Source organism: Zingiber officinale, chromosome 11B (genome assembly GCF_018446385.1).
Source record: "Zingiber officinale cultivar Zhangliang chromosome 11B, Zo_v1.1, whole genome shotgun sequence".
NCBI lineage: Eukaryota > Viridiplantae > Streptophyta > Magnoliopsida > Zingiberales > Zingiberaceae > Zingiber > Zingiber officinale.
Window position 1 is genome coordinate 34,148,702 of NC_056007.1, and position 12,100 is coordinate 34,160,801.

A 12,100-nucleotide genomic window follows, 5' to 3' on the forward strand; every position below is an offset into this window, starting at 1 on the left:
ACATTACCCTATTATCTTTAGCAGCCATGTCACCGCCCCTACAGAAGGAGATCTCAGATTTCGTTATCGAACTCATAGTCGGACAGCTCTCTACTATGACATTAGAGTCTACATTGCTTGGGGACATCCAGACAGCTTAGGAGCAGGATCCTGAAATTCAGAGAATCAAGCAAGGTATAGCAGAATCAGAAGGTGGAGAGTTCAGAATATCAGATAGCGGGGTGTTGTATTTCGGTGACAGGCTATGTGTTCCAGATCAGGAGGAACTATAGAGGAAAATCCTAGATGAGGCTCACAAGACTCCCTATGCGATGCATCCTGGCTCCACCAAAATATACCAGGACTTGAAGAAACGTTTTTGGTGACCTGGGATGAAGAGGGACATCGCTCGATGTGTCAGCACCTGCCTAACCTGTCAGAGGGTTAAGATAGAACATCAGAGACCAGGAGGAGTTTTGCAGCCCATCCAGATCCCAGAGTGGAAGTGGGAGGATATTTCCATGGACTTCATAGTGGGATTACCCAGGACCACAAATGGTTTTGATACCATCTGGGTAATAGTCGACAGGTTGACTAAATCAGCCCACTTCCTAGCTATCAGAATATCCTATTCCATGGAGCAACTAGCTCTGTTGTATCTCAAGGAGATCATTAGATTACATGGAGTTCCACGAACCATTATTTCAGACAGAGACAGTAGATTCACATCACACTTCTGGGAGTGTGTACAGTCAGCTTTGGGCACGAAGTTAAAGTTCAGCACAGCCTTCCATCCTCAGACAGATGGTCAGACGGAGCGAGTAAATCAGGTACTCGAAGATATGCTCCGAGCATGTGCCCTAGATTTCAAGGGAAGTTGGTGCAAATATCTGAGCCTAGCAGAATTTGCATACAACAACAGCTATCAGGCCACTATCGGCATAGCACCTTACGAGGCTCTCTATGGGCGGAGGTCTAGATCTCCAATCTGCTGGTATGAGAGTGGTGAACAGAAAGAACTAGAGCTTCAGACAGATCTAGTGGCAGATACCACAACAGCTATACAGCAGATCCGCCAGAGGATAGAGACAGCTCAGAGCCGCCAGAAAAGCTATGCTGATACACGGCGCAGACCTTTAGAGTTCTCAGTGTTCCTCAGTGTAGCTCCCATGAAGGGAGTAATGCGTTTTGGGAAGAAGGGCAAGCTAAGTCCCAGATATGTGGGACCATACCTTATCAGCAGAAGAGTGGGCAAGATAGCATATGAGCTAGAGCTACCCCAGGAAATGTCAGCTGTCCACAATGTATTTCATGTCTCTATGCTGAAGAAGCATACCCCAGATGCCACCTAGGTGATTGAGCCCCAGTCGGTACAGATCCGCGAAGACCTCAGCTATGACAGTCAGCCTATTCAGATAATAGACCGAGTAGTTAAGAAATTACGGAACAAGGAAGTACCATTAGTCAAAGTTATTTGGCACAGTCACCCTGCAGAAGAGGCAACTTGGGAGACAGAAGTACCCAGAATTATTCTAAGTTCGAGGACGAACTTTTTATAAGGTATGGGGGATTGTAACACCCGAAAATTCTCAAAACTATTTTAGAAATATAGTATGATTTTTCTGGAATTTTTAGATATTTTTCCGGAATTTTTAGAGTAGCGGAAGTAGCAAAAATAAATATAAGCGAAAAACGGCCTAAGCGGGAATTGAACCCGAGACCTACAGTTTACGGATAATGTTAGTAACCAGTTGAACCCAGCAGGGTCGTGCTGAAAGGAATGGGGACCAATAATATTTATACTTAAGTTGGCCGAAATTACCACTTAATATAAATAGGAATTTAAGAGAGAAATTGCTATTTTTCTTTAACGAGAAAACTTTTCTCTCCTCACCCTAGCCACACGCCGAACCCCCTCTTCTCCTTCCTTCTCTCGGCGCCAACACCCAAGAAAGCCTAGGGTTTCATCCCTAGGGCCATAGGAGTGCCTTCCGGTGACATCTCGGACACGAGGACGCTCCCCTCCGCGAGAGGAACACGTAGACGCGAGAAGATCGACGAAGGGACCTTCTCCACCGGAAACTAGCGCTTAGATTTGTAAGAAATCTAGCACACGAGGTAAGAAACCCCTCACCTGCAGTATAAGTAGCTCTCGTATGAATTCCATGCTTGTAGATTAGTTGTACGCAGTTTTTCGGCACGTAAGGTGTGTTTAACCTCCTTTGCGACTTAGGGATTTAGTTGAGCACCTCTAGATGGGCCAGATACATCCTTCCCCTACAGTTGGAGGATGTAGACGCTGTCGGGTGCCTAGAGGTTGTGTCCCTAGTAGAGGAGAGGGTTGGAGCACACCAAGTGTTTGATAAAATGCTCAGCCCAGAAAAGAAATGCAATTTAGGCATTTTAATAGCTTAGTTAAATGCAATAGAAGCATTCATTTAGCACATTCAACTTTATTACAGCTTATATGGGACTAGATGTCCAATGGGTGGGCTCCCGCAGTCGCCTCTAGGTTCAGACAACCTAGCTTTAGGTTCAGATAACCTAGAAATAGCAAGAACAGCCAAGAATACAGCTATAATCAGTATTTTACTTTTCAGTGGCACTGTACAGGATTAGATATCCATTGGGCTAGACTCCCACAGTTGGTCCCTAGGTTCAGATAACCTAGTAACCTTTCTAAATTCGGGACTTGCAAACCCGGGTCTAGTTAAGGATGCGCCACAGCAGGTACAGTTGCCGGGCCCAACCAGCAGCATGATTATGTATTTTCACATATTATGTATATAGTTTTCAAAAGTTCATAAAATAGTTATATGAAATCAGTACAGTTTTAGTATCAGATCAGTAATAGCTTAGCTCAGTATCATGCTCCAGCTTAGTTTTTCCTGTGATTATGCATGATAACTCTATGTTCAGTTCGATATACATGTTTGGATGATTGTATGCCATGCCATCTTTTACATGTTCAGCATATGTTTTAAATAGCATGTTTTAAAAACATTATTAGCACCGTATGCATGTTTTTGTGAGGTAGATGGTTTCGTACTAAGCTTTAAGCTTACAGATTCTATTTTCCTTATACTGCAGATAAGGGTAAAGGAAAGATGGACTAGCGGAGGCTGGAGGTCAATGCAATGATGAGGATGTGTGTGGATGGAACATGGAATAAAGATCCTAGGGATCCAACAATTTCAATTAAGCATATGAACTTTAGTATTTCTATTACTCTTTGTTTTAGCATGTTAAACGCCATGAGCTAACGAACCATGCTTTAGATTATGCTTAGAATGTTAAATATATGATGTTAGAATGTTAGTTGTCATTGTTAGAGTGTTTCCTAGCCATCTTAGAGCATGTAATGTGATTGAGGCACGAAATAGTGCTGAAATCAGGCGTTTCAGTGCGAAATCAGAACCCAGATCGGTCCACAGACCGATCAGAGTCGAGTTGTGCCATTGGATCGGTCAGCTGATCGATCCATGCGCGAACAGAGAGTTGGCGTCTGTTATGGATCGATCAGCCGACCAATCCATGTGCGAACAGAGAGCACAGACGCTCACTGATCGGTCAACCGACCGATCAGTGAGCCACTGGATCGGTCTACCGACCGATCAGTGTGCTCCTAGATCGGTCGGTAGACCGATCCAGCTGCATACAGAAGCGACAGCTTATGGATCGGTCAGCCGACCGATTCATAGGGTTTTTCTGTGCCAGTATCAAGCTGGATCGATCACTGGATCGATCCGACAGGCCAATCGATCCATGGATTTATTGAAATGCCTGATTACAGCTAGCAGGTCATCCGAGAGGCATAGATTCTCTTCCCTAGCATGTGTACAACTCCTAGGTACACTTAGAATGTTAAGTTCAGATTTTACAGTAATTAGTTTAGCAAAATTTTAATCAATCCATATTTCCGCTATAGTAATTTAGCGCAACATTACGTAACGATCGGCCTTACAACCTAGTTAGTAGAAGGCGGGTCGTTACAACATGCTAGTCTTATTGCATTAACATTGTCCCTGAATTATAATACTCGACTATGAATGATTAAGAGTAGTGTTCCCTATATCATCTCACTATCGGTTCAACTAACCGATTGATATAGGCGAGAACCGTCTACTCAAGGACATTATTATACTTAGTTTATTTGGCACCAATACAAGTAAGTATAATAACCAAAATCAAAATGCCTTTATTTATATAGAATATGATACAATAAGTCTAAAATACAATCATCAAATGATTGATTCTAGGGCTCTAGCTAACAATCCGTGCCAAAAGACATGACTATGTTGGAGATTTGCAAAATGGGCAGCATTGATTTGGCACCGCCCATATCAATTGACATGGCCCGTTTCAAAGCGCATGGCTAGGATATAAATCCCAGCCACGATCGTGCCCTAGGGCACAGTGCCACAGGTTTTCCTCTCTTTATCATCTTTCTCTCTTCCCTAACAACTATTCTTTTTTCCTCCTTCCCTATTTTTCCTCAACTAGGACTAAATCTTTTCAAAATGATATATTATCTACACAACAAAGAGCTCGGAGCTTCTTCAAGGGTAAGGGACTGATTGTTACTATAGAAGAACCTAATGCACACTCTAAAGGTATATCAAATAACTTTGGTATTATTTTCATAAATTCCCTGCAAAAATTGCATTTTAATGCTTTAATGAAACATTATATTATCAGTACAAGTTATTTAGATTGCAAAACTCTAGAAACCCTTGGTTTTGACAAAGATATGAACCGACTTTTCAATAACATTGGTTGGAGTGAACTCATGACTATGAATTACCCTACTTACCCTAGAGTAGTTCTTGAGATTCTAAGTTCAATTAGTATTCAAGATGTTTATGGGGAAGGAAAAATCTCATTTTGATTATTTAATGTTTCTTGCAAATGGACTTTGAAAGATTTTAATACTTGTTTTGATCTTCCTTATGGAGGGACATGCTTAATACCAAAAACTTTTTGGTCTAGAGATTTTAGGATCTTAGTGGTAATAAATCTAGATTTGGTATGTTCTCTCCTAAGGAGATTGACATAGTTAATCCCATTTTTAAATATATTCAATTAGTAATGAGAAATATCATTTTTGGACGGAGCGACATGAGGGTAATATTAGACATAATGAATTATTTTTCTTATGGGCTATGATCGAAAAACTTCCAATTGATTTGGGATTTTACTTCATAAAACATCTCACCAAGGTTGGAAGATCTTTTACCAACCCACTTGTATTCAAAGGATTACTTACACGTATAGTGGTAGTTTTAGGGTGCGATTTAAAAGGTTTAGAAATGGTGGAAAATACATCCAAAATTGACTTGGATTGTTGTGTTGCCAAACGTATTATTAGACATTCTGGAAATAGCTTTTGTCTACTTCTAATGAATAACTCATCAGTATGTTTGCCAAACATTGGATTAACCACCATTACAATCAAAGAAAATTAGCTATTAACAAATGCTTATAATAAACCAATTCCTCCTATCATTATACCTTCTAGAATAGGTCATGCAAAGAAACCAACAAAAACCATGTTTGATCTTTCTGAATTTAATCCAATGTTGGACAATCTCATTCATGATAAGGAAAAATATGTTGAAGTCCTTGTTCAACAAAATTATAAGTCTGACGAAAAGTTTAAATAGTTGCATGATTGTTTTGAGAATGAGTCTGATTCGATTGATATGATTGATAGCATTATGGATGAACATAGAATGTTTTGGAAGAAAGAAGAGGAATTTTGTGGCATTATGAGAATAGTCCAAGTTCGAGTAAATGCTATGTGTCATTATTATCAAAATTTGATACGGCATATGCCCCCTTTCCCTCATCCTCCCCCATAGGTATAATTTCATTGAGGACAATGAAGTGTCCAAGTCCGGGAGGATTTTTGTAGTTTGTTTTGTAGTTTGCTTTCATAATCTAGTTGCACTTGTTTTCTTTCAATTTTGAGGCATTGGAGTGACACTATCCACACTATCACTGCTAATTTATCCATGAGTAAACTACTAGCACGTTTATTATCTAAATTTCATGAGTTACACTTCTCAGTGCTAGAATATTTAGAGATCTATTTTTCTATCTATAGTGGAACAAAATGAGCAAGACATTTGTTTCATAACAAAAATTTTTTTCGCACGTTTATGGTTTAGATTCATGTTGTTAGGATATGAGTGCTAGTATATTTGGTGATCTACTTTTCTCTATCATTAATAGTAGGACATGAGCATTGCTTTTCATTGAAAGGATTTAGTTATAGCCTAGCTTGAGGATCTCTATACACCTTGCCTTAATTTGATAGTTTAAAGTTCTAAAAATAATCATGATTCATTGAATTTGAAGAGTACTTAATTTCCCATGGTGATTTCTTAACTATACCTTGGCTATTAGATTGATGCTCGAAACATTAAAACTCATTTTGAAAAATGGAAATTCCACTAATTGCATCATTACAAATGTGCAATTGAAAAAAAACATATAAAATATGGGATTGAAAAATTTATTGTCATAAGTGGAAACTAGATATTGCCCCCTTTGAGACCGAGTTAGGTTACTAGGGAAACGAACACTAGATTTCTCTTGTCATTGAGCACATTCTTTAGACCTTGGGTAGATTTAAGATAGATGAACGAAGTAGTGTTACTACCAAGAATAAAAGGAAAAAATGGTTCAATAATGACTTGACTAAGATTAGGAATTGAAACTTGAGAAATTTAGGTCAGTATTTACATTGAGCATGGAGAACTCATTCTTAGGCTAGTTAAATCTATTCATGATCATGCTCACTATTGAAATTATTTGATAGAGTCAAATTGATTTGCCAGGGATTATGATGCACTTATTCCTACATATGTTTCTAGACTATAAAATTTTATTTGATAACAATCGAATGCTTACTTGTAGATCATTCTTAATTATGCTCATCAGTTTCACTAGTTTGGTAGAACTGATTAGAATCACTAGGGATACTCATTATTAGCTCATGAATCTAGATTTAAGGGTTTTCTTGAGGGCAAGCAAAGGTTTAAGTCTGCGGTGTGATGTGAGTAGACTATATACGTTATTTTATATCATTTAACGCATATCTTTCTGTATTCATTTGGCTATGATCTATACTTTTACTCCCTTTTCTATCATATTTCAGCATAATTACAATTTTGCATCAAAAGATTTGCTCAATGTTTTTTTTCACTTTCATGAACAAGTTGGAGTGGAAAGGGATTCTAAAGTTACAAACGAAAACATTTAAGGAAGACCATGACCTAGCCTTACCAAACTCGTGGAGTGAAGTGCATGAAACAACTATTCCAAAGACAAATTGGGTCTAGTCATGCCCTGAGACATGACCATGGAAGCATCAAGGAGTAGGCCATGCCAAATGGCACGACCAAGGGAAGAAACCAGAGCAGAACTTGCTCTGGCCCTATCAAATGGCATGGCTAGGAGGCAGCCCGTGCCCATTTCCAAAGGGGAATTGAGATTGGCTGTGCCTAGAGGCACAACCATGCCTCTAAATCCTAGTTTTGAAGATCAGGACGTGCTAAATGTCACGACTCAAAAGGCGAAAATAGAGCAGTCTCTGCTCTGGTTGTGCCAAAAGGCATGGCCAAGAAGCCAGAGACAACTTTGGTCGTGTCAATTGTCATGACCAAGCTATCTTTCCAGAGCCAATTTGGCCATGCTAAAAGGCACGACCAGATGCCTAGGAAGTGTATTGGCTATGCCCAGAGGCATGGCCACCCCTTACCTCACCTCTATAAAAATGGCATCTCATCTCCTTCAAAAGGGGGGGAGGGCAGAAAAGAGGAAGCTTGGTGGACGGGAGGAGACCATCAAGGTCAAATCCTTACATCCTGAGGCATCATCTAGGTGATCTGAGGCCATTCTGTTACTCCATCCTCATTGGCACACCAAGATCTATATCTAAAGGCTTCACTCGATATCAAAGGATAAGATTTCCTCCTCTTGGATTTCTATTATTATGAGTCATTGGATTACATTTCTAGCTATTATGGAGTAGACTAAAATTATTTTAGGACGTAGGAAGTAATTGTAATGTGTGGATGTTATAAACTCTATTGAATTGCCAATTCTCTTATTTGATGAAGCTTGTACACATATGTTCTATTCAATGAAATGTTTGTAAGAAGACTTTCTTTATAGACATGAATTTATTCATCTAGATTGTATTCTATATAAGTAGATCTTATTTCTATAATAGATGCATTACTGTGTATCTAAATCTGAGCATGAACCTGAATTTTCATTGCGTGGATGCATGAATTGTTGCCTCTTTTGAGTGTACATTCTATATAGCTCGGTATAGCTTTAGGTACTTGTTTAACATTGAGTATCTAAGATAACTATCCTTCTATATGGAATGTAACCTCCTAAGGGAGAATAATTCTATGTATGGATAAATTTATCACTAGACCTCATGGGCTTTCCCTAATCATATGCTATATAAGTGACCTACGTAATCTAGAGACGTAAACTCATAGGAGACCTTGTGATAGGAGATACTCTGCTGAAAATCTGGACTCTCTAGATTACTTCTTCACTTGATAGCATACTTGGTTACTGGCGGTGGAAGTACTCCGATACACCGTCACAGGATGGTATTCGGTAGCAATTTAGATTGTCCTGCAATCATATAAGTAGAGAACCAGGGAAGGGCAAATTCATAACACAACATTCACCATTACAATGAAATCAATAGCCTAGAACATTCACTGAACTAAGGACTTCCTCAATTTACTTTCTTTACTTTTACATTTTAGTTGAAAATCTCAAAACAAACACTTATTGCTTTTGTCTACACAAATTTGAAGTGTAAAACCAATTAGAATTTAATCTTCAGTTCTCGTGGGATCGACTTGTAAATTTTATTACTTGATTACGACCGTGCGCTTGTGGTTATCTTCACATCAGCCAAATGGCACGACCAAGCATTTATGGCCCAGACAAATTGGCTCTGGTCATGCCAAATGGCACGACCAGATGCTCGAGCCGTGTTCAAGCCGTGCCTAGAGGCATGACCACCCCATGCCTCACTACTATTTAATGGGAACTTCTTCTCCTTGCAAAGGGGGAAGATCCAAGGGGCGAAATGAGATGATCTAGGTTAAATTCTCACATTCGGAGACGTCATCTGGATGATCCAAGGCTGTTTCATTGCTCCATTCTCATTGGCATTCCATGATCTACATCCAAGCACTTCACTTGACATCAAAGGATAAGTTTCTACATCCCTTTCATAGGATTTTAGGAATTTCTATGTTTTTAAGTGCTTGGGTTGTATTTCTTCCTATTATGGAATAGATTTATACTATTCTAGGACGTAAGAAGTAATTGTAATGTGTGGATGATGTAAACTCTATGGAATTGCCAATTTCCTAATATGATGAAGCTTGTATATACTTGTTCTGTTTGATGAAATGCTTGCAAGAAGTCTATCTTCATGAACATGAATTTATATATCTAGATCGCATTTCTGTATGAGTAGATCTAATTTCTATATTGGATACATTACTGTGTGTCTAATTCTAAACATGAATCTAAAATTTCATTAAATAGATATATAGGTTGTTACCTCTTTTGAGTGTATGCTCTGATATAGCTTAGCATGGCCTTAGGATGCTTGTGTAGCATTGAGTATTTAAGGTAACTATCCTTCTAAATGGAACATAACCTTCTAAGAGAGAGCAATTCTATGTATGAATGAGTCTATCACTTGATTTAATGGTCTTTTCCTAATCATATGTTACGCAAGTGACCTACGTAATCTAGAGACGTAAACCTAAGGGAGACCTTGTGATGGGAGGTACTCTATTGAAAACCTAGACTCTCTTAATTACTTCTTTACTTGATGGAATACTTGGTTACTGACAGGATAAGTACTTCGATACATCATCACGGAGTGGAATTCGGTAATAAGTTAGACCATCCTACAAACATAGAAGTTGAGAACTAGAATTTAGCAATTCTATAGTACAACATCCACTATTACAATGAAATCGAAACACTAGAATATTTTCTTGAATTAAGGACTTCCTCAACTATTTCTCCTTTATTTTCATATCTTAGTTGAAAATCTCAAAACAAACCATTATAGATTTTGTCTAGTTAAATTTGAAGTGTAGGATTAACTAGCATTGAATCTTCAATCCTTGTGGGATCGTTTTTTATAAATATTATTACTTGACGACAATCGTTCGTGTGCTTGCAGTACACACATCACTGTGTAATCTCAGAAAGTATAACCATGGGGGTCCTAGTGACAGAGATTCTCTCTTAACAGGACTTCCTAGGTTACCTCCGATCCCTACTTAATGGTATAGAACTTGGGTAGACTCTCCGCTACAATCTACGCAGGGGTTGTGCAAGGCTTTAGTTAGAATCCCTGCATGAGTGTAAGCATGGAGTTAAATAAATTAACAATGTATAGGGATATTAACTAGCATCGTAACGAAACTAAAATCCTAGCATCTATAAACCATCCCCTTCCATGATCATCTCTTATTCCTTCTCTCTCTCATTCTCCTTAATCTTTCTCTTACTCTCTCTTTTCCAACCAACATTTCATTTGTCTAGTGAATTCGCTGTGCGAAATCAACTAGTGCACCTTGCGGCTTCATAACATAGTCGTGCACTTGCGGCTTCATAATAAGTTTTTGGAGTCGTTGCCAGGGACTATTTTTTATTAACATTAATTGATTAGCACATGAGTTATGCTAGATATGTTAATAGTTTTTTTTCTTGTTCGTTTTTATTTCTGCACCTTTCTTTCATGCAATTTAAATTCTACAATTACTTTTTATTATTAGTTTAAGTTTAAGTTTTTCCTTTTCTTAACTTCTGTATTTTCTTTATTGCTCTTAATTTTGTGTTTTTGTTTTTTCTCATAATTTTTTTTAGATATCCATGAGCACTAATGTGTTAAGCAGGGCTTTGAGAAAATTTTTTTCACCCATTTCAGTAAGATTTATGCCTCCCATTGCGCAATCTCATATCGAAGTAAAAAGTTTCCAACTAGACCCAGAATTAATCACCATGATACAATATCACAAATTTAGAAGAGAAGCATCAGAGAAACCTATACTTCCACCTTGAAAATTTTCTTGAATATTGCAACATGGTAAGCTGTGAAGGAGAATCAATGGATACAGTTTGATTGATGGAATTTCTTTTTAGTTTCAAGGATAAAGCAAAGACTTAGTTATAATCCCTCTATCCTCAAAGCATTACCAGTTGGGAACAATTGGAGCAACAATTTCTGAATCACTTTTCCCTCCAAGTAGAATGTTTACATGAAGAATTACATCATAAATTTTGCTCAGGTAGATGGAGAATCATTATTTGAAGCATGGGATAGATTCAAGAGTCTACAAAGATAGTGCCCTCATCATGGCTTGAAAAAATGACTGACTCTGCACATGTTTTATAGAGAAATTTCTTTCTCAAATAAGTGTTTATTAGATTCATCAGCTAGAGGTTATTTTTTGAACAAAAGTGTGGATGAACCATATACATTAATTGATCAAGTGATATTGAATCTCCAAGAATGGTTAGATAGAAGTTGGATGAAATTTTCCCAAGAACTTCAGAAGTGTAAGCCATGAAGACAAAAGAGCTTGTCAAACAAAATGCAATTTAACCTTCCAAGATTTTGGAAAATCACAAGTCACAGAATGAGGGTTTCAAACAGTTGGAGGTAAAGATTGATAGAATAGTTTTAAAATGGTTCAAGCATGACCTCTCTCCTACATAGACAAGGTTTAGTAAATAGTGTAATTATATTAAGTTGAGAAGTAGAAAGAATCATGAAGAACTTCTGGAGAAGAATTTGTATAGAATTGAGAAGAAGAACAATAGAAAACCACAAAAACTCAGTTCCATTACTCTAAAAAATGTCCAAAGGCCACAAGTACCTTTCCCTTAATGATTGATCACACCATGACTAGACAAGCAAGTTGAATCTCAACCACAAGCTCAACCATTCCCAGGATCTCCGCTTAGGATTCCTCTTCCACAAAGGCTAGTGGGGGACAATAAAGATAAAGATTTTGGCAGATTCTGTGATTCCAATATCGTTGAGTGCAAA

General features: G+C 38.1%; 1 non-coding gene across 1 annotated transcript; it reads right to left on the reverse strand.

Annotated features, from left to right (window-relative positions):
• Nucleotides 1-11,304: 11,304 nt before the first annotated feature.
• On the reverse strand, nt 11,305-11,410 carry LOC122035535. The gene has a single exon (XR_006127084.1). It is a non-coding gene; the product is annotated as a small nucleolar RNA R71 (small nucleolar RNA).
• Between the last annotated feature and the right edge of the window lie 690 nt (nt 11,411-12,100).